At 45.8% G+C, this 24395-nt stretch overlaps 1 protein-coding gene across 1 annotated transcript in view; it reads left to right on the forward strand.

The window, feature by feature from the left end:
• The first annotated feature begins 367 nt into the window (after positions 1 to 367).
• The window catches only part of SSTR2 (somatostatin receptor 2), a 30605-nt gene continuing 6577 nt past the window's right edge, over positions 368 to 24395 (forward strand). Inside the window, exon 1 of the mRNA XM_077458679.1 lies at positions 368 to 776. The gene's annotated coding sequence lies outside the window, so the exon portion shown is untranslated. The remainder of the gene's footprint in view (positions 777 to 24395) is intronic.

Here is a 24395-nt window from a genome sequence, read left to right on the forward strand (position 1 = left end):
ACGATTCGATCGTGTGTACGCGGCATAAGAGTGATAGTCAGAGAGGAGGGAGATAAAGAAGGGAGAGAGAGGTGATAGATGGATGGTGATAGAGAGAATAAATAGAGGAGAGGGAGAAAAACAGAGACACAGACTAGAGAGAGAGCGGAGAGGGGAGGCATGACATGAGAAGAGCGAGGCATATAAAGACAAGAAGTAATGAGATATTAGGGAAGAAAAAAAAGGAGATAGAAAGAAACAACAGAGAAGGAAAGATGGTGGAAAAAAATAAAAAAAGCAAAAGGAAGGGAAGAGGTGAAAAAAATAAATAAATGAGAGGGAAAGAAAGAGAGATAGAAACAGATGGTGAGATGAAGAAGAAAGAGTGAATTAAGAGACATAAGTGATGCTGTCTCCATCTTTGCAGAGCTCTAGTTGGAGAAGAGCGCCCCCTGTGGGTGAGCAGGAGGAACTGAGCTTGTACTCCTCTCCGGTTGCTGCACAACCAGCTCAGATGGAAGAGGAGCTTCAGCCTGAGCAGACACAGCTCAGAGGTGAGCAGCTGAGGACCAGCTGAGGAGGAGTCCCTTGTACAAACACAGACAAGGACCGCTCTCTATCAGCCCCCCCCCACTCTCGACCCCCCCCCCCCACCAATGTTCTCCGACACTCTGCTGCAGATTCCATCGCATCCTGAGCGGATTTCCCACAGGTGAAAAACTTAGCCATGCTGGACGTTTTGACTTCCAGGGTTGGAGAGACCGTCTCCTCCTAAAACTTCAGCTCCCTGTGTCCAGGTAAGTGCACCTGTTTTGGTTCCCTTACAAACTACCATCCTTCCCTAATTACATAAAATGCAAAAAAAACAAAAAAAAAAGACATTTATTACAGCTGCTGCGTTTTTTTTTTCTTTTCTTTTTACGCATGCAGCATTTAGATGGCCAAAATTTTCGTTAGTTGCAACACGGATTCTCGTGTTGTCATTAAAGCGTAAGGCGGTGACACCGACGGCATCAATTTTCTGCTTTCCCAACTACCTTCATTTTTTTTTTAAATTTAATTACACATGCATTTTGACCGCGGCTTTCTGGATCCTCGCAAACATTTCTAAATGTGGTTGGTAATGAAAATACTCGAACCCAAAACTGCATCGTCTAAATTGAGTCCCAGCTTTGTGGGCAAAGGGGCTTTCCAAACACATTACTATAGGAACTCAATCTGGGCAGTTTGCCCTCGAAAAGCTTATTTGTTCAAAGTAAATTGTGACTTGAAGTCATCTTATCGGTGACTTTAATGACTGGTAGCAGGAAAGGGAGTTGTTTTTTTTATTTTTTTCTGGCAGCCAGTGTTGTGGAATCATTAGATGTGAAAGGCTGCCTGGGAGCCCTTAAAACGCGGGTAGCAGAGGTCACCGATGATGGCCCGGAGGATGTGTTGGAGGAAAGCAGGGGGACCGGTGCAATATGTTTGGGATGCAGAAAACAACATGTCAACAGATGCTCATCATTAAAAAAATATGATTTGGTAAAATTGCTTAAGGCGACGCTCTCGTGAAGGCAGATGATATATCTCCATCAAAGTCGTAAATCAGTGGTGACTTTTTTCTTGCAACACGGAGCTCTCACACATGCTTGGGGGAAAGAATCCTTCCACTTTTCCATAGAGAAAAGGGAATGGTTGCATCTTCACTGCAGACACTTTTGAGAAGCTTGCAAGTGCTCATTGGGTGTCCCTACGCTAACCGATTATGAATGCTCAAATTTAGTGTCGATTGCAAAAGACTGTCTGGTGGCCATAGACAACTGGGTTGTCTTGGCTCCTACCATAGGCATAACCGAGTAATCTGGGGAATCATTTGCAGCCAACCTTTCATCGGAAGTGGCCACCAAGTTGGTGCTACTCATGTAACTTTGGAAGAAGTGGGAGACATTGGCTGTGGTGGTGCATAAAGATTTAGCCAGGAGTATTATTAGGTGGGGGTAAAAGGGTCTAGACCAGTGATGGCGAACCTTGACACCCCAGATGTTTTGCAACTACATTTCCCATGATGTACACTGCAGAGTGCATGAGCATCATGGAAAATGTAGTTCCAAAACATCTGGGGTGTCATCACTGGTCTAGACCTTGAGGGCATCTTTCCCATGCTTGCAAGTGCCCATTGAGCATCCCTACACTAATCGATTATCGATGCTCATATTCGTTCTGTAATTTGATAAAATTGTCTGAGTTGTGCTCTGGATGTGATGCTTCCAGTTTTCAACAGGTGATCAGTCAAAGATATCTTCTAACATTCTGGAAAATCATTTTCAACCTACCTTATGTTGGAAGTAGACACAAAGTTGGTGTTACACATGTACCGTTGAAACAAGATGGGTGCTTTGGCTGTGGTGGTGCACAAAGATTATTTTAGCTAAGGATGCTAATAGGGGAGGGCAACAGGGATTGAACTCTAAGGGGTCCACAAGTACTCATTGGGCATCCCTATCGTTTGAAGCCAACCTTATATTGGAAGTGGATACTAAGTTGTATGACTTGAATTATTCCTTGATACTTGACACCATCTACTGTCAAGTTGTGTTTTGGATGTGATAGTTCCAGTTTTCAACGGGTGATAAGTCAAAGATATCTTCTAATATTCAGAAAAATAATTTGTAAGCTACCTTGTGTTGGAAGTGGGCAACAAGTTGGTGTTACACATGTACCATTGAAAGAAGTTGAAGACCTTGGCTGTGGTGGTGCTCAAAGATTATTTTAGCGAGGGGTATTAATAGGAGGGGGGTAAGAGGGACAAAACCTTAAAGGCATCTTTCCAGTACTTGCAAGTGCTCATTGAGCGTCCCTACACTACCTTATTATCAATGCTCACATTCATTCTATCATTTGCTAAAATTGTCTGAGTTGTGCTTTGGATATGATGCTTCTAGTTTTCAACAGGTGGCCAATTGACCTACTGCTCTGGAAAATCATTTGCAACCAACCTTATATTGGAAGTGGACACCAAGTTTTTTCTACGCATGTAGCATTGAAATAAGTTAGAGACATTGGCTATGGTGGTGCATAAAGATCATTTTATCTAGGGCTGTTAATATGGGAGGGCAATGGGGACTGGACCCTGAGGGGTCCACAAGTGCTTACTGGGCATCCCTATACTGCCCAAATGTCAACTCTCAAATTCATTCCGTCACTTGCAAAAACTGTCTTGTGGCCATGGACAATTGGCCGACTTGAATTGTTAATTGATACTTGGCACATCCATAGTGATGCCAAATTGAGTTTTGGATGTATTATTCTTGGTTCTCCACAGAAGACCAGTCAAAGGGATTTTGTTTAATGTTGTGGAATATCTTTTGAAACCAACTTTATATTGGTAAACCAATATAAAAGCTACCCGTGCACTGCTAAAAGAAGTAGGAGACATTTTCTGTGGTGATGCACAAAGATTATTTTAGCTAGGGTTGTAGTTAATGGGGGGGGGGAGGGGATTCCTTAGGGGCATCTTTCACATTCTCACAATTGGTCATGGTACTTGGCTAAGGGTGTGCTGATTATCAATGCTCATATTAATTACGTCACTCCCAAAACTGTTTTTTGGCCATGGACAAGTTGTAGTTCCTTGATACTGGGCACCATACATTGTCAAACCAAGTTGTGTTTTGGAGGTGATGCTCCTGATTTTCAACAGGTGGTCAGTCAAAGGTACCTTCTAACTTTCTGGAAAGTCCTTTTCAGCCAACCTTTTTTTTTTTTTTTTGGAAGTGTACACCAAGTTGGTGGTACACATGTGTCTTTGAAAGAGGTTGGAGACATTGGCTGTGGAAGCACACAAAGATCATTTTAGCTAGGGCTGTTAATAAGGAAGGGTAGCAGGGACTGGACCCTAACGGGGTCCACAAGTGCTCATTGGGTGTCCCTACACTACCCAATGCTCAAATGAATTATGTCACTTGCAAAAACTGTCTTGTGGCCAAGACAAGTGGTCGACTTGAATCTTTCCTAGAAGTTGGAGACATTGGTTGTGGTGGTGCACAAATACTATTTTAGCTATGCAAGTGAATGTGTGTGTGTGTGTGTGTGTGTGTGTGGGGGGGGGCAGTTTAACAGAGACTGGATCAAAAGGATACAGAGGGCATCTTTCCCATTCTAACAATTCCTTATTGTGATTGGCTAAGGGCGTTATGATTATCAATGCTCAAATTAATTTGATTTGATTAATTTTCACTTGCAAAAACTGTTTTGGGGCCATGGACAAGTGGGTGACTTGAATCGTTCCTTGACACCATCCACAGCCAAGCCAAGTTGTGTTTTGGATGTGATGTTCCCGGTTTTCAACAGGTGGTCAACTAAAGGTATCTTCTAATGCCGCGTACACACGACCGGACATTCCGTCAGACTAGGTCCGACGGTCTTTCCGACGGACCTTCGGCGGAGATCCCACTGACTTTCTGTACAAACGGACTTGGCCACACACGAAAGGACTAAGTCCCTTCGAAAGACCATTGATTTTGAACGTGATGACGTAAGACGGGACTAAAAAAGGAAGTTCAATAGCCAGTAGCCAATAGCTTCCCTTGCGTCTTATTTGGTCCTTCGGACCAGCATACAGACGAACGGTTTTCCCAAATTGAATCAGTTGGACCGATTTTTTCTATTTCTAGGTGCGTCTGATTTTTTTTTTAAACAAAAATGTTCGGATTAGCCCACACACGATCGGATTGTCTGATGGACTGAATCCATCGGACCTAGTCTGCCGGAAAGTCTGGCCGCGTGTACGCGGCATTAGAAGATACCTTTAGTTGACCAGCTTTGATAAAGCGCATGCGCGCGAAACATGTTAGCAGGCCGGTTGGCATGGTAACCCCCCTCGCTACGGAGCCTTCCACGTGACCAATAGTGACCCGCAAACCGCTCGGGCAAGCGAAGCGGAGCGCTGCGCTCCAAGCCTCTCCGATACACAAGGTGGACGCCACCTTGTGTTCAACTTGGACCAACATTCTCCAGCGCTTACTGCACCCCCGTCCCGGAGCACAGGAAGCAGGATTGACCCTTTCTCTTCCACTCCTCCAGCCCAGCATGACGGCGCCCCAGCCCTACAGTCCAGCCATTCATAAAAGTGAGTGACTTTGGGAAATCAGTTCCAATCATTTATTTTCATTTGTATATGAACTCTACTGGTTCCCCCTGCCTCTGGAAGTTAATCACTCACAGTCCTTTTATCTACGTGCACAATAGACTACATCGGTAACACAGCCTTGTAGTCACCAACATCTCAAAGTCTCGAATAGAAGATGCCAGGGCTAATTTGTCATCAAGCAACTGTTGTTTTATTGTCGTGATTGACTGATGTAAAGGTTTCAAGATCCCAGGAGGATCAAACGTCCTTTATTGAGTCTTTTATCTTTCTCATTTAATAAATTGTCTTTATGCTTTTTACATCAACCTATGAGTCTCTCTGATGCGCTGTCCTTCTGATGGTTCAATTTCTGCTTTCTTCCACCACGTCCAAAGTGGTCTAGCAGCTGCACATTGAGACTATTTACAGGTCCTCCTTGAGACAACAATTAACCTAACATTTGGACAAAGCGTTCTCTACAAAAGGTTTTATTCATTTGTGCGCCAATAACTTTTGTTTTTAATACTTTAGTTGACCACCTGTTGAAAATCGGGAACATCACATCCAAAACACAACTTGGCTTGGCTGTGGATGGTGTCAAGGAATGATTCAAGACACTCACCCCGCGTAATATGCTGGGAAACCTTTTGTAGTCAGCCTTTTATTGGAAATGGACACCAAGTTGGTGCTACACATGTAGCATTGAAATAAGTAGGAGACATTAGCTGTGTTGGTGCACAAAAAAATATTTTAGCCGTGGCTGTTAATAGGGAAGGGTGGCATGACCCTGAGGATTGTACAAGTGCTCATTGGTCATCCCTACACTACCCGAATGTCAATGCTCAAATTCTATCCGTCACTTGTAAAAACTTGTCTTGTGGACATGGACAATAGGGTGACTTGAAATGTTACTTGACAACATCCACAGTTAAAGTCAAGTTGTGTTTTGGATGTGATATTCTTGGTTGTCCACAGATGGCCAGTCAAAAGGATTTTGACTAATGTTATGGAATATCTTTTGAAGCCAACTGTATGTTGGAAGTGGACACCAAGTTGGTGCTTGACATGTACCGCTGAAAGAAGTTGGGGACATTGGCTGTGGTGGAGCACAAAGTTTATCTTAGCTAGGAATAGTAATTAGAGGGGGTTACGGGGGCTAGACCTGGATGGCATCTTTCCCATATTCGCAAGTGCCCATTGGGCAATCATCCCTACACTATCTGGTTATGAATGGTCATGTTCATTCTGTCACTTGTTAAAGTTGTCTTGTGGCCATGGACAACTGGGTGAGTTGAATTGCTACTTGTTACTCAGATTGGCACCGCTGTAACCAAGTTGTGCTTTTGGATGTAATGCTTCCAGTTTTCAACTCCCTCAGAGTTCCACAATAATTGCCCAACGATTGTTGTGACTATTGGGGCAATTGTTGTGGAACTCTGCCCCAGGAGAAATAGGCGTGTAACCGAGGAAGGTGAATCCAGGTGCACACGTGGTTCCTCCACCACGGCGCCAAGATTCCCTTGTTCTATGGTCCAGTGCTATACCAGCTTTTAGTGATTTTTGGATGAGAAAATGTGCTTGGCTTGAAAAAAGAAAATGAATGCTGCCACCACATCTGAGGGCAGCCATATCATCTGAATTCAATGGTTGCAAAAGTTTCTTTTATCTGGATTTTACAGTAGGTGGGGGTCTTCTTTTTCCTGTATACTATCATCATCTCAATGAGAGAAAGACCTTGTGAAGCACCTTGGAGCTTGCGATACCTTTTTCAACTTTACTTGGACACTATATTTTTATATGTTGGAACACTACTTATGCAACTGATGAACTGAAAGCACTTTATCTATGAAGTATTACTTGATATTTTTGTGTACTATGTTAAAATAATTTGTAATAGCGTATATCATTATCATTTAAGGCAGGGGTCTCCAAACTTTCTACACAAAGTTCCCTTATCATTGGAGCCAGTAGGAGGAATAGTGCCCCATCTTTGGTGCCAGTGGGAGATACAGTGCCTCATCATTGGTGCCAGTGGGGGGAATAGTGCCGCATAATTGGTGCTGGTGGTGCCCCTTTATTGGTGCCAGTGGGAGATATAGTACCCCGTCATTGGCACCAGTGAGAGATATAGTGCCACATCGTTAGTGCCAGTGAGAGATATAGTGTTCCATCTTTAGTGCCAGTGGCAGGAATAGTGCCCCATCCTTGGTGCCAGTGGGAGAAATAGTGCCCCGTTGTTGGTGTCAGTGGGAGGAATAGTGCCCCGTTGTTGGTGCCAGTAGGTAATATAATGCCCAGTTGTTGGTGCCAGTGGGAGAAATAGTTCCCCATCATTGGTGCCAGTGGAAGGAATAGTGCCCCAACGTTGGTGCCAGTGGGAGAAATAGTGCCCCATCGTTGGTGCCAGTGGGAGGAATAGTGCCTCATTGTTTGTGCCAGTTGGAGGAATAGTGCCCCATTGTCAGTACCAGTGTGAGTAATAGTGCCTCATCATTGGAGCCAGGCATAAGAATAATACCTCATTGTTGGTGCCAGTGGAAGATATAGTGCTCCATTGTTGGTGTCAGTGGGAATAGCAATGCCACATTGTTGATGTCAGTGGGAGAAGTAGTGCCCCAAAGATGGGATAAAGACAAGCAAAGGGCCGCATCTGGCCCCCGGGCTGCAGTTTAGAGACCACTGATTTAAGGTACTGATGGGTTTGTTTTGACATTAGATTGGGATATAGCACTGCCTTTCCAATTGTGTGTTTATTACACGTGTAGCATTGAAAGAAGTTGGAGACATTGGCTGTGGGCGGTGCACAAAGTTCCTTTTAAGGAGGGGTGTGAATAGAAATGGGTAACAGGGACTTGATCCTGAAGACATCTTTCTGATGCTCGCAAGTGCTCACTGGGCATCCATACACTGCCCAATTCTCAAAGTTCAAATTCATTCTGTCGCCTGCTAAAACTGTTTTGTGACCATGGACAAGTGGGTGACTTGACTTGTCACTTGATACTCAGATTGGCCCGTAGTGACAACCAAATTGTGTTTTAAATATAATATTACCAGTTTTATAGGTGGCCAGTTAAAGGGATTTTCTAATATTCTGCAAATCTTGTGGCCATGGACAAGTGTCCCTGAGGACATCTTTTTGATGCTCATTGTGACTGGCTATGGAAGTCGAAGAGATTTTCTAATATTCTGGAAAATCTATTGCAGTAAACCTTTTATTGGAATTAGTCACCAAGTTTGTGCTACACATGTACCGTAAGAAAAATGTGACCGTTGCCATGCACAATGATCATTTTAGCTAGGGGTGTGAATAGGGAAGGGTAACAGGTTCCAGACCTTCAGGGCATCTTCCCATGCTCCCAAGTGCTCATTATGACTCGATAAGCATTCCCCTAGGCTACCCTACTCAGTCATCAATGAACAATTTCATTCTGTCATTTGCAAAATGTGTCTGGTGGCGTGGACAAGTTGGTGGCCTGAACTTTTACTTTACAGTTGGCACCATCCACAGTTACAATCAAGGTCTAATTGATACTCAGATTGGCACCATCCATAGTTATAATCAAGGTCTACTTGATACTCAGATTGGCACCATCCATAGTCATAATCGAGGTCTACTTGATACTCAGATTGGCACCATCCATAGTCATAATAAAGGTCTACTTGATACTCTGATTGGCACCATCCATAGTCATAATCAAGGTCTAATTGATACTCAGATTGGCATCATCCATAGTCATAATGAACGTCTACTTGATACTCAGATTGACACCATCCATAGTCATAATCGAGGTCTACTTGATACTCAGATTGGCATCATCCATAGTCATAATGAAGGTCTACTTGATACTCAGATTGGCACCATCCATAGTCATAATCAAGGTCTACGTGATACTCAGATTAGCACCATCCATAGTCGTAATAAAGGTCTACTTGATACTCAGATTGGCACCATCCATAGTTATAATCAAAGTCTACTAGATACTCAGATTGGCACCAACCATAGTCATAATCAAGGTCTACTTGATACTCATATTGGCACCATCCATAGTCATAATCAAGGTCTACTTGATACTTAGATTGGCATCATCCATAGCATCATCCATAGTCATGATACTTAGATTGACACCATCCATAGTCATAATCAAGGTCTACTTGATACTTAGATTGGCATCATCCATAGTCATAATGATACTCAGATTGGCACCATCCATAGTCATAATCAAGGTCTACTTGATACTCAGATTGGCATCTGCCATAGTCATAATCAAGGTCTACTTGATACTCAGATTGACACCATCCATAGTCATAATCAAGGTCTACTTGATACTCAGATTGGCACCATCCATAGTCATAATCAAGGTCTACTTGATACTCAGATTGGCACCATCCATAGTCATAATCAAGGTCTACTTGATACTCAGATTGGCACCATCCATAGTCATAATCAAGGTCTAATTGATATTCAGATTTGGCACCATCCATAGTCATAGCTGAGATGAGGTTTGTATGTGATGCTTCCAGTTTTTAACTGGCGACCAGTTCAAGGGAATTTTCCAATATTCTAGAAAATCTTTTTGCAGCCAACCTTCTGTTTGAAGTGGTCACCAAGTTAGTGTTAAGCAGACCACATACCATGGGTTGAGGGAAAGAAATTTGAATTATTCCCCCATCTTTTTTTTTTGCATCGGCATCATGGTTGCCCTCAAAGGGCTGGTTGTATCAGTAATAATAGATGTCCAAGGCACCCCAACCCCCCCCCACATCAAATGTCAAGAGCCCTCCCAACATCAGAAGTCAAGAGTCCCTCACCCTCCCATATATCACAAGGCACCCCCCTTACCTTGTGCTGCTGCTGGGAAGAAGCTAGGGGCAGATCTGGGAAGCTGAAGGCGTAGAGTCTGGAGGAGGACCAGAGGAGGGCTGGAGTCAGCTGAATGTTGAGACCAGGGGAGGTGGAGATGAAGTGGTGCTGTGGCTGCACAAAGGGATGCAGGTTCTGTAGGAAGAGTTCTGTCCTCCTATCTGCTGCGAGTTGCTAAGACAAGGTGGGGGCAGGAACAAGGGGGTTGCTGCAGCTGCAGGAGAGGTGCGAGGGCCACATAAAATGGTCTGGAGGGCCCGATTCTGCAAATGACATGTGTTGTAGATGATCAGAACATCTAAAACGTAATTTCTGAGTGGAAGTTATTTTTTTTTTATGTAAAAGGGACTAGGCAGCCTTATGTGTTCTTTACTTAGGTCAGCTGTCCTGGACTGGCCGGGAAAGTCCCGCATCTTGGCCCTCTGTGCTGCCAATGATGTGTCCCGGGCTCTGTCCTGGAATCCCAGCATCAACCTTTTTGAGTAACACTGCACACGCACATGCACACACAACAATTGGGGTCACGGGTGGGTGGTCCTTGCTGATTCAGAGGTGGGGACTGGGTGGGGCCAACCTGCAAAGTTTACGTGATTTGGGTGTGCCCACCCCTGACGAAACACGTACCGTATTGGAGGGGAGGGTTAACAGTGTCTCAGAATCTGGGGGCCATAATTTTTGATCGGTATGCAGGTTCTGTTTCCTGCTTAGGCATTAGTTCACAAATGTGTTGATTGCACTGTCTACATACAGATAACCACCAGGTGGAGCCCCTGCGGTGAAGGAAATGTGTCGCAGCAAGCAAAGCAAATGAGATTTTAATTTTCCGGTAACTTTTTTCATTGTTTGAAATCTGCCTCAGATTTCAAACAATCCCTGGTGATCCCAAAATAATCCCTGGTGATCCCGCCATAAGGGTTTTGTTCAGACACCTCCTGTTATAGGGTGACAACGCTCGTTCCCTCTTTCCCAATTGTGCTCCTGTGTTGTCACCTGTCACACATGCCACCTGGTGGGGACTGCAAGTAGGCAATTTTTTTATTTTACCAATGACCCAACAAACTCTAATGGAAATATTGAACCCAATGGACACGTGTCGTTCAATATAACTATATCAATGACCCCTTTGGAACTACAAAGCCCAGCTGTCCAATCTGAGGCTCTAATTGGGTTTTCACACTGGATGTAGCCGGGTGATGTGGTGAGCGGGTGTGAGATGAGCGAGGAGCACCGTCTGCTTCTATAGATGGTAAACAGAGCTTCATCCTCGCATCATCCTCCTTCCCATTGACAGGCCTGACAAATACATTTCAGGGAAGACGAATGGTTTTTGGCGAAAGCCAGATGACATCTACTTGGAACGTTCGGCTGCTCTGCTTCTAATGAAATGATACAGCTATAAACAGACAGCAGTGTGCGCAATTCTTCCAGTTAGTGGTCTGACACCAGCCTGGGCAGGAAAGGGTAGGGGGAGGGGGAGGGGGGCTGGAGACTCCATTGGATGGATCTTGGTTGGATCGGCATTGTGGGTCATTACCTTCATCCAGATCTGTGGAGGAGAACTGATGCTGGAGGATTTCAAATTTGTTTTTTTGTTTCAACCATTTCCTCTCTGGAGCATTTTTTCATTTTTTGCACACATGTTAAAATGAATCTGCATTATTGGCTATAAAACTCAGAGTCCATCAGAGTCCCCCTTTACATCAGGGTCCCCATCAGAGTCCCCCTTTACATCAGGGTCATCATCAGAGTTCCCCTTTACATCAGGGTCCCTATCAGAGTCCTCTTTTACATCAGGGTCCCCATCAGCGTTCCCCTTTACATCAGGGTCCCCATCAGAGTTCCCCTTTATATCAGGGTCCCCATCAGAGTCCCCCTTTACAACAGGGTCCCCATCAGAGTTCCCCATTATATCAGGTTTGCCATCAGAATCCTCCTTTACATCAGGGTCCCCCTTTACATCAGCGTCCCCATCAGAGCCCCCCTTTACATCAGGGTCACCATCAGAGTCAACCTTTACATAAGGGTCACCATCAGAGTTCCCCTTTATATTGGGGTCACCATCAAAGTTCTTCTTTACATCAGTGTCCTCCTCAGAGTCCCCTTTTACATCAGGGTCCTCATCAGAGTACTTTTCAACATGATGGACCCCATTAGAGCCCCTTTTACATCTGGCTCCCCATCAGAGTTCCCTTTTACATCATGGTCCTTATCAGAGTCTCCCTTTACATCAAGGTCACCATCAGAGTCCCCCTTTACACCAGGGTCTCCATTAAAGCCCCCGTTACATCAGGATCCCCATCAGAGTCCCCCTTTATATCAGGGTCCCCATCAGAGTCCCCCTTTACATCAGGGTCCCCATCAATGTCCCCCTTTACATCAGGGTCCCCATCAGAGTCCCCCTTTACATCAGGGTCCCCATCAGAGTCCCCCTTTACATCAGGGTCCCCATCAGAGTCCCCCTACATCATGGTCTCCATCAGTGTTTCACCTTACATTAGGGTCTCACTTACATCAGGGTCGGTAACAGAGTCCCCCTTTACATCAGGGTCCCCATCAAAGTGCCCCTTACATCAGGATCCCAATCAGAGTCCCACTTTACATCAGGGTCCCCATCGGAGTCCCCCTTTACATCATCGTCCCCATTAAAGCCCCCCTTACATCGGGGTCCCCATCAGAGTGCCCCCCCCCCTCCAAAACCACAGGAAAATGCATGAAGAATGTTTGGGATGCCATTTAGAATTTTGCTGCACAACAAAAACATGCAGGAAAAAAATAGCGCCAAGCTTATCGCCCAATAGGGTGCAGGAGCTTCTTTTTCACAAGAGATGCGCATAGGTCAGCCCATTCCAGTGTAGTGAGGTGCCCTCTGTGCGATATGTGGAAACGCATGTAAATCCCCCACAAAAAAAAAATTTCAAGGGGGAACGTGAGTTCCTGCTATACGAAGAGTGAATGAGGTCTAAGAATGAATGGCACCCAAATACTCACTGTGTGTTTTGCCACGATTTAGCGTGATTTGGAATCACATCAAGAATCGCGCCAATTCTGAACACAATACAGAATCGCTAGGTGTGAACGGGGCCGTAGACTCGGCGGATAGAAAGCTCTGATTTCCCCTTTAGGCTGCATTCACATGCGCATACTACAGTGTACACCTGTGCAGGAGCCTGCTTGCCTGCACGGGGATGCACATGTGTCCCATGCAGACAATGCATATTTGGAGCCGGGCACAGCTGTCAGACTGGGAGCAGTGGCCGTGTCTGTGACATGAATGGGACTGTCTGCATAGGGATGCATGGAACACCTGTGCAGAGCCAGGACAAGGGGTGGGAAGGAGGGGTGGCTGCCCTGGGCACTGTGGTTTTTATGTGAGGGGGGGGCACTGCAAGGAGATTGGGGGAGGGGATTTGTGTTGGGAGGGGGAGGGGGGACATCGGGGGTAAGGATTGCTAGGAGTTATGATTTAGGGGGATTTGTGTTGGGAGGGGGGATGGGGAAAGAGGATCTGTGCTAGGAGGGGAGGATTGTTGGGGGGGAGGGGTGGTTAGTGCTAGAAGAAGTGATATGGTGAAGGGGAAAGAAAATTGTGCTGGGGGGAGAATTTAGGGAGTGGATTTGTGCTAGGAGGGGGGATTTGGGGGGTTTATGCTAACAAAATATGATATGGTTGAAGGGGGAGGAGAATTGTGCTAGGAAGGGAAATTTTTGTCTGGGGGGTGGGCTTTGTGCAAGGAGGGTAAATATAAGAAGTGGATTTGTACTGGGGGGGGGGTGGAGTATGGGGCAGAGAATGTGTATCAGAATGGAAATTTGAGGTGTAGAGGATTTTTACTGGGGGGGGGGGATTTAGGGAGCAGATTTGTGCTAGGAGGGGGTATTTGGAGTGTGGGGGTGAAGATATGTACTCGGAGGGGAAATGAAAGCCTGGTTCACACCTATGCATTTTCTTTAGTGCGTTTTCAGTTTTGCAGAAACACACTACAGTCCATTTAACATGGATTTGGAAGGAGAATTTAGAGTGTGGCGGAGAGGATATGTACTCAGAGAGGATATTTGATGGGTAGAGTATTTGTGCTGGGGGGGGGGCTTTTTTTTGAGATGGGCATTTGTGTTGGGGGTGGGGGATTTGGAGGATGGGGGTAAAGACTTGTGCTAGGAGGGGATATTTGATGGGTAGAGGATTTGTGCTGGGGGGGGGGGCTTTTTTTTTTAGATGGGCATTTGTGTTGGAGGGGGGGATTTGGAGGATGAGGGTAAAGACTTGTGCTAGGAGGGGATATTTGATGGGTAGAGGATTTGTGCTGGGGGGGGCTTTTTTTTTGAGAGGGACATTTGTGTTGGGGGGGGATTTGGAGGATGGGGGTAAAGACTTGTGCTAGGAGGGGGGGGGGGGGGTGTCAGCAATGGGGTGGATCTGTGGGGGGGGGATTTGCTGACACATAATGCTTATATATTTTGGGGGGGGGGGCAGTTTGCCATGTCCCTGGGCTCTAGATGACCTCATCCCTGCACTGCACCTGCGCATACCCATGTGGGCAAACGTGGCTCCCGCATGGACGGGGTTCACCTGTGTGAACGAGGAACGAGGCCTTACTGTCATTCAATGCGGATTTGGAAATTTGCGCTGAAAATGGATTTTTGTTAAACTCATCTCCAGCTGGGAAGAGCCGATTCCCTCCGGGAGCGGGAGACCTTCCCCCATCATTTATATTGCTTCATTAAACTCCTTGTCCAGAGATCGCCCCTCGTTATTAATGAGCCAATCTACGTTTTTCCCCCGCCAGGAAATTGTCCGTACGAAGCAGATAATGACATGAAGAGGAGGATTTATCCAGCAACTGCAGAGAGAATCAGACGCCTTCCCAGTGCAAAGCATGAAGCGAGGATTAAATAAAATTGTGCTGCGCTTCTGCGATAACGCAACAAAAATCGGCCAAATGTGTAACACTATCTCAGAACACAGTGACATATACAAATCAATTAAATTGCGCTGTGCTTATGTGATAATGCAACATTAAATAAAATCATGCAAATGTGTAACAATTTAACAAATACAGTAATCTCACAAAAGTGAGTACACCCCTCAGATTTCTGTAAATCTTTTCTTCTATCTTTTCATGTGACAACACTGAAGAAATGACACTTGTCTACAATGTAAAGTAGTGAGTGTCCAGCTTGTATAACAGTGTAAATTTGCCGTCCCCTCAAAATAACTCAACACACAGCCATTAATGTCTAAACCGCTGGCAACAAAAGTGAGTGCACCCCCTAAGTGAAAATGTCCAAATCGGGCCCAATTAGCCATTTTTCCCTCCCCCGGTGTCATGTGACTCGTTAGTGTTACAAGGTCTCAGGTGTGAATGGGGAGCAGGTGTGTTAAATTTGGTGTTATCGCTCTCACTCTCTCATACTGGTCACTGGAAGTTCAACATGGCACCTCATGGCAAAGAACTCTCTGAGGATCTGAAAAAAAAAGAATTGTTGCTCTACATAAAGATGGCCTAGGCTATAAGAAGATTGCCAAGACCCTGAAACTGAGCTGCAGCACGGTGGCCAAGACCATACAGCGGTATAACAGGACAGGTTTCACTCAGAACAGGCCTCGCCATGGTCCACCAAAGAAGTTGAGGTCACGTGCTCAGCGTCATATCCAGAGGTTGTCTTTGGGAAATAGACGTATGAGTGCTGCCAGCATTGCTGCAGAGGTTGTAGGGGTGGGGAGGAGCTCAGCCTGTCAGTGCTCAGACCATACGCCGCACACTGCATCAAATTGGTCTGCATGGCTGTCGTCCCAGAAGGAAGCCTCTTCTAAAGATAATGCACAAGAAAGCCTGCAAACAGTTTTCTGAAGACAAAAAGACCAAGGAGATGGATTACTGGAACCATGTCCTGTGGTCTGATGAGACCAAGATAAACGTATTTGGTGTCAGATGGTGACAAGCGTGTGTGGGGGCAACCAGGTGAGGAGTACAAAGACAAGTGTGTCTTGTCTACAGTCAGGCATGGTGGTGGGAGTGTCATGGTCTGGGGTTGCATGAGTGCTGCCGGCACTGGGGGGCTACAGATCATTGAGGGGACCATGAATGCCAACATGTACTGTGACATACTGAAGCAGAGAATGATCCCCTCCCTTCAGAGACTGGGCCGCAGGGCAGTATTCCAACATGATAACCACCCCAAACACACCTCCAACACCACCACTGCCTTGCTAAAGAAGCTGAGGGTAAAGGTGATGGACTGGCCAAGCATGTCTCCAGACCTAAACCCTATTGACCATCTGTGGGGCATCCTCAAATGGAAGGTGGAGGAGCACAAGGTCTCCAACATCCACCAGCTCCGTGATGTCATCATGGGGGAGGGGAAGAGGACTCCAGTGGTGACCTGTGAAGCTCTGGTGACCTCCATGCCCAAGAGGGTTAAGACAGTGCTGGAAAATAATGGCGGCCACACAAAATATTGACACTTTGGGCCCAGTTTGGACATTTTCACCTAGGGGTGTACTCACTTTTGTTGACAGCGGTTTAGACATTAATGGCTGTGTGTTGAGTTTTTTTGAGGGGGACGACAAATTTACACCGTTATACAAGCTGTACACTCACTACTTTACATTGTAGACAAGTGTCATTTCTTCAGTGTTGTCACATGAAAAGATAGAAGAAAAGATTTACAAAAATGTGAGGGGTGTACTTACTTTTGTGAGATAATGAAAGTAACAATATCTCAAAACAGAGTGACTTTTACAAATAAATAAATAAAATTGTGCTGCTCTTATGTGATAACATCATCCAAATATGTAACAATATCTCAAAACACAATGAATTAATTACATGAATAAATAAACACAATTGTAGTATGATTATGTAATAATACAACATTCAATAACATCATGATCACCCAGATGTCTAACAAATAAATTTATTACATAAATAAATAAAAAATATGCTGTGCTTATGTGATAATACAACACTAGATAACATCATCCAAATATGTAACAATCATTCTAAAGACAATTAATTATTTACATATACAAATTAAATAAAATTTGTGCTGCGGCGAGGATTTACAACATATTTTATGTGCGTTTGTAATCCCGCACAGCCGACCGAGACAATCAGCGCACATATGGCTAAAGATTTCTCTTTCAATAAATGGATATTGAACATTTTCATAAATTATAAGAACAATTGTTTAGTGATCATTCTGTCCCTGCAAAGGACGCAGTACAATATACAAATCACATTTAAAGCGGTAGTAAACCCGCAATTTTATTTTTTTTTTTTTAAACCTGCAAAGCAAAATGCATAATGAGCTAGTATGCACCGCATACTAGCTCATTATGAAATACTTACCTTAGAACGAGGCCCCGACATCTGGCCCGATCCACGCCGAGGGAGCCGACATGCTCCCTCGGCGTCTCTTCCAGGTATCGCGGCTCCGGCGCTGTGAGTGGCCGGAGCCGCGATATCGTCACTCCCGCGCATGCGCGCGGGAGATTTCAGTCCGGCCGCATGAGCGCTGCCGGATTTTCACGGAGAGAACCCCCTTGTGCGCATGCGCCGCTGCAGTCAGCGGCGCATACCGAGGGGAATATCTCCTAAACCGTACAGGTTTAGGAGATATTATTTTTACCTACAGGTAATCCTTATTATAGGCTTTCCTGTAGGTAAAAGTTAAAAAATTGACCAAACTACCACTTTAAGCCCAAAAGCAAACTTTTATTATATTGCAGCTTACGAATTCTTACCCCTTGGACACACGTTTTTTTACCAGCCAGTAGAGAAAACTATTATCTGTTTCAGAATTTCTTGGTATGTTCTTTAACTTTTTCATCCGCGTCATCTTTTTCTTCCTGATGTTTATTTATTTATTACTTTTTTTTATTATGATTTTTATTTTTTTGTTGGGGAGTTAACACCTGCTGTGCCCATTATGAGGGGTTCCCACCATCCCTGTGCTGAGTTCCTGGGTCTGTACACCAGCTGTGCCCATTATGAGGGGTTCCCACCATCCCTGTGCTGAGTTCCTGGGTCTGTACACCCGCTGTGCCCATTATGAGGGGTTCCCACCATCCCTGTGCTGAGTTCCTGGGTCTGTACACCCGCTGTGCCCATTATGAGGGGTTCCCACCATCCCTGTGCTGAGTTCCCGGGTCTGTACACCCGCTGTGCCCATTATGAGGGGTTCTCGCCATCCCTGTGCTGAGTTCCTGGGTCTGTACACCTGCTGTGCCCATTATGAGGGGTTCCCACCATCCCTGTGCTGAGTTCCCGGGTCTGTACACCCGCTGTGCCCATTATGAGGGGTTCTCACCATCCCTGTGCTGAGTTCCGGGGTCTGTACACCCGCTGTGCCCATTATGAGGGGTTCTCACCATCCCTGTGCTGAGTTCCGGGGTCTGTACACCTGCTGTGCCCATTATGAGGGGTTCTCACCATCCCTGTGCTGAGTTCCAGGGTCTGTACACCTGCTGTGCCCATTATGAGGGGTTCTCACCATCCCTGTGCTGAGTTCCGGGGTCTGTACACCTGCTGTGCCCATTATGAGGGGTTCTCACCATCCCTGTGCTGAGTTCCGGGGTCTGTACACCCACTGTGCCCATTATGAGGGGTTCCCACCATCCCTGTGCTGAGTTCCCGGGTCTGTACACCCGCTGTGCCCATTATGAGGGGTTCCCACCATCCTTGTGCTGAGTTCCTGGGTCTGTACACCCGCTGTGCACATTATGAGGGGTTCTCACCATCCCTGTGCTGAGCTCCCGGGTCTGTACACCCGCTGTGCCCATTATGAGGGGTTCCCACCATCCTTGTGCTGAGTTCCTGGGTCTGTACACCCGCTGTGCACATTATGAGGGGTTCTCACCATCCCTGTGCTGAGCTCCCGGGTCTGTACACCTGCTGTGCCCATTATGAGAGGTTCCCACCATCCCTGTGCTGAGTTCCTGGGTCTGTACACCCGCTGTGCCCATTATGAGGGGTTCCCCCCATCCCTGTGCTGAGTTGAATTTAAAAAAATTAACAGACAATAAGGCAACAGTAAAATATTATAAATGTGAATAAAAATGAAATGCACCTAATGAGGTTTAGCCTAGTCCGTGGTTCCAGCAGAGCCCTGTTCTGAGCAGTATAGATCTGATCTGGTGTATCAGAGTCACTGGCCCTCAGAGGTGGCTCTTAAACATTTGTGAAGAGTTTTGTTTTTTGAAAACTGAGAGCTCCAGTTGCCAATTCCAGCAGCTTTTTGTGGACCCTGTGAGCCATATTTACGCAGTGATGTCATCTCTCTCTCCGCCTTTTTGCTTATGTAATGGGGATTCGCTGTGACATCGGGAATTGCAAGGGATGCAGTGGCTGGAAGCGGCTTTGACTTCCTTAGTTTACACTTGCTTCAAAACAAGGCTTCGGACAAGGCTTTGTTAAAGCTCTCTAAACAACACAAAACAATCTCCTGCTCTCAGGAGCTAAGTCCATATGTAAGTGGTGTAGCCAACCCGTTGGGAACAATATGGAAAGCCAAAGGTCTTGCTGCCCTCCTCAGAACAATGGGTATCCTTAGAGCTGAAACATATAGAAAAACAGGGAGGGCGCCCCGACCTTGCACATTACCACAGATAGATTTTAATTAAATTAAAACAAGAGTCATACTTACAAACAAACATTAAAAAGAAGGCTTAACATTGCTCCAAGAATTCGGAAACGGTGTCTTCTAGATGCCTGCAACCCGGACCAGGTATTAGGAAGAACCAGATGGTATTGCAAACGGCTTGTAAGACCCCTTTCACACCGAGGGCGTTTTGCAGGCGCTATAGCGTTAGAAATAGCGCCTGCAATCCACCCTCAAGCTGCTGCACCATTGTCTCCAGTGTGAAAGCCCCGAGGGCTTTCACACTGGGGCGGTAACGCTGGCAGGACGTCAGGAAAAGTCCTGCCAGCAGCTTCTTTGGAGCGGTGAAGGAGCGGTGTGTTTACCGCTCCTCCACCGCTGCTCCCCATTGAAATCAATGGGGCAGTGCTGCAATACCGCCGGCAAAACACCGCTATTGCGGGCGGTTTTAACCCTTTCTCTGCTTTTACCCCCCCTGCTAGCGGCCTAAATGCGCCGCAAATCCGACGGTAAAGCGGCACTAAAAATAGTGGCGTTTAACCGCCGACGCTATGGCCGAAGCCCTCTAAATGTCACTGGTGTCAAAAAAGTGTCAAAAGTGTCCAATCCGTCCGCCACAGTTCTGATAAAAAAAATGCCGATCACCGTCATTACTAGTGAAAAAAAAAAAATCTAATAATAAAAATGCCATAAATATATCTCCTATTTTGTAGACGGTATAACTTAAAAATAGCTGCGTTTTACCGCCGACGCTATGGGCGGCGCAGTGTGAAAGCCCTCTAAATGTCACTGGTGTCAAAAAAGTGTCAAAAGTGTCCGATCCGTCCGCCACAGTCCCGATAAAAAAAACGCTGATCACCGTCATTAATAGTAAAAAAAAAAATGAAAAAATCGAATAATAAAAATGCCATAAATATATCTCCTATTTTGTAGACGTTATAACTTTTGCGCAAACCAATCAGTATACGCTTATTGCCATTTTTTATTTTTTTATTTTTTAACAAAAATATGTAGAAAAATACATATCGGCCTAAACTGACAAAGACATTTTTTTTTTTTTTGGATATTTATTATAGCAAAAAATAGAAAATATTGTTTGTTTGTTTTTTCAAACTCATAGGTCTTTTTTCTTGTTCAAAGCGTAAAAAAAAAAAAAAAAAAAAAAATTTGTTTGGGTACAGCGTCTCACGACCGCGCAGTTGTTAGTTAAAGCAACGCAGTGCCGAATCTCAAAAAAATGGCCAGGTCATTCAGCAGCCAAATCTTCCGGGCTGAAGTGGTTAAAAAAACAAAACAACCCCCCCCCCCCCATTGAAATCGAATGCTTTCGACACCCCGCGTGTAGATTAGGGGTCAGGCCCATGGATTAGGGGGGGGCGGCGCCCCTAATGGAGTGGCCACCACTGGATGCTGCCATTATTGCGTCGGCTGGAGGCCAAATGTTCCTGATATTCATCCGGGACTCGCAGCTCCACAATCGCGGGGAAGAGAAATTTTTCACGAAACGCTTCGGAAACCCCATTCTCTCATCTCCACCTACTTAGTTGATAAATGGAATTTAACCAAAGTGAGAGCTTTTAGCAGCTCAGTGAACTATATTAGAATGCAAGCTTTTAGCGCATTCTCCCTCCTCCCTCCCCCCACCTGCCGCCAGACCTATTATCACATTGTATTTATTCCTCGCTAACATACTCCATTGCTTTTATTGCTTCTGATCTACGGGCTTTTGTAAAAAGCGCATTAAAGTATGCACATCATAAGTACTGTGCCCGGTGCCTCAAATAATCGGATTTAATGTTAGGGACCTGGCAGTTCTCTTTTCCTTCTCCTTTTAGTGGGTGTCCTCGTATAACTCTGGTCTTCTGGAGGGTACAACCTACATTACAAGCGTTATCGAGGAGCCGCGCGCAATTCCTCAGACGCAGCGGGGAGAGGTGCATTACTCTTCCATATTATAGGCCGTACATTAGCCGCTCGCCAGTTTTAGTACATCTCATGGAGACAACGCCGCCTCCTAATGAGCCGATTCTCATTTCTCGCGACGGAGGTCGGCTAGACAGCTGCCTACTACGGAGCTAAAAATGACCAGAATATTGATTTTGTGTCCGACTCTGGCTCTGTTAGGAAATATTTTGGATGTTTTAGAAGATCATGCAAGTGCAAGGGGTATATACTGTATATATATATATATATATATATATATATATATATATATATATATATATATATATATATATATATATATATATACATATACATACACGCTATATTGTCAAAAGTGTTGGGACGCCTGCCTTTACACGTACATGGACTTTAATGGCATCCCAGCCTTAGTCCGTAGGGTTCAATATTGAGTTGGCTCCGCCCTTTGCAGCTATAACAGCTTCACCTCTTCTGGGAAGGCCGTCCACAAGGTTTAGGAGGGTGTCTATGGGAATGTTTGATCATTCTTCCAGAAGCGCATTTGTGAGGTCAGGCACCAATGTTGGATGAGAAGGCCTGGCTCGCAGTCTACACTCTAATCCATCCCAAAGGTGTTCTATTGGGTTGAGTTCAGGACTCAGTCAAGTTCCTCCACCCCAAACTCGCTCATCCATGTCTTTATGGACTTTGCTTTGTGTACTGGTGTGCAGTCATGTTGGAACGGGAAGCGGCCATCCCCAAACTGTTCCCACAAAGTTGGAAGCATGAAATTGTCCAAAATGTCTCGGTATGTGGACACCTTAAGAGATCCCTTCACTGTAACTAAGGGGCCAAGCCCAACCCCTGAAAAACAACCCCCACACCATAAACCCCCCCCTCCACCAAATGGTTTGGACCAGTGCACAAACCAAAGTCCATAAAGACATGGAGGCAGGCCAGTCAAGTTCCTCCCCCCCAAACTCTCTCATCCAAGTCTTTTTGGGCAGTCATGTTGGACCAAGAAGGGGCCATCCCCAAACCCTTTCCACAAAGTTGGGAGCATGAAATTGTCCAAAATGTCTTGGTATGCTGACGCCTTAAAGCGGAGCTCCACCCTAAAGTGGACCTTCCGCTCATTGGAACCCTCCCCCCCTCTGGCGCCACAATTGGCACCTTTCAGGGGGGAGGGGGGTGCAGGTACCTGTACAGTACAGGTATCTGCACCCACTTCCGGCGTAGATTCTGCAGAAGCTACGCACCTTTCCGCAGAATCTACGCCCCTTTCCGAAGGTCCCCCGCTGCCTGCTGGGAAAACACGGATCCCAGAGACAGTGGGGACCATCCTTATTGCGCAGCGCGACTCGCGCATGCGCAGTAGGGAACCGGGAAATTAAGCCGAAAGGCTCCACTTCCTGATTCCCATACCCAAGATGGCGGCGGCAGCACCCGAGAGACGATCGAGAGATCGGCTTCGGGTGCCGACATCGCGGGCGTGCTGGGCGGGTAAGTGTCCTTATTTTAAAAGTCAGCAGCTGCAGTATTTGTAGCTGCTGGCTTTTAAAAAAAAAAAAAACGGCGGACTCCCGCTTTAAGTGGTTGTAAACCCTTTTTGCTGACTTTTACCTATAGGTAAGTCTAGAATAAGGCTTACCTATAGGTAGTGGAAATATCTTCTAAACGTGCGCCGTTTAGGAGACATTTCACTTGTAGTGTGCTGATGTCATCATCGGCGCATGCGCTGTGAAGAAACAGACCACCGTGCTGTTTCTTCCACCAGCGCGTGCCGTGACTGACGGCTCCTGCCAGTCACAGAGCCTGGAGTCCATGGCCCCGGAAAGGAAGAGGGGCGAAGATAGACGCAGCCTGCTCAGCGAACAGCGTGGGCTTTCGTTTGCAGGTAAGTGTCATATAATGGGCTAGTATGCAATGCATACTAGCCCATTATGCTTTTCATTTGCAGGCCCTGAGGGGAGAAAAAGAGGAAGAAAAACCCATCACCATAATCCCCCCTCCACCAAATGGTTTGGACCAGTGCACAAACCAAGGTCCATAAAGACATGGAGGCAGGCCAGTCAAGTTCCTCCACCCCAAACTCTCTCATCCATGTCTTTATGGACCTTGCTTTGTGCACTGGTGGGCAGTCATGTTGGAACAGGAAGGGGCAATCCCCAAACTGTTCCCACAAAGTTGGGAGCATGAAATTGTCCAAAATGTCTTGGTATGCTGACACCTAAAGAGTTCCCTTCAGTGGAATTAAGGGGCCAAGGCCAACCCCTGAAAAACAACCCCCACATCATAATCCCCCCTCCACCAAATGATTGGCTCCAGTGTACAAAGCAAGGTCCATAATGACGTGGATGAGTTTGGGGTGGAGGAACTTGACTGGCCTGCACAGAGCCCTGACTGCAACTCAGTAGAACACCTTTGGGATGAATTACAGTGTAGACTGCGAGCCAGGCCTTCTCGTCCAACATCAGTGCCTGACCTCACAAATGAGCTTTTTTTGTAAATACACCCCTACGTGTCTGGTTAAAAGCTATGAAATGCAGCTCACGCATATCTAAGCTGTATCTTAATTAGTTCTGTGGAAATTAAGCAAAATCTCAGGCTTTATTCTCTGTGGACTGAATGTGTGAATGGGGAATATTCTATATTATGGCCACTAGATGGTGCTGAGTACCCAAGCAAATAAGCATGCTCCTCCTCGCCAGTATTTTTCATAGGGAAAAGTTCCACAATGCGGTCACTAGATGGCACTGAGTATCATAGGAAACAAGTATGCTCCTCAGGTCCATCTAGTGGCCATAATGTGGTACTGTCCCCATTCACACATTCGATCTGCAGAGAATATAGCCTGATAGCATTCTATTTTGCCCCTTTCGCACAGAGTGCAGTTTGGATTGATAAACACTAATGCAAATGTTTTGTAAATACACCCCTATG

This window comes from Lithobates pipiens, unplaced genomic scaffold (genome assembly GCF_037356315.1).
Source record: "Lithobates pipiens isolate NorthernLeopardFrog02 unplaced genomic scaffold, aLitPip1_a1.2 Scaffold_28, whole genome shotgun sequence".
NCBI classification, from domain to species: domain Eukaryota; kingdom Metazoa; phylum Chordata; class Amphibia; order Anura; family Ranidae; genus Lithobates; species Lithobates pipiens.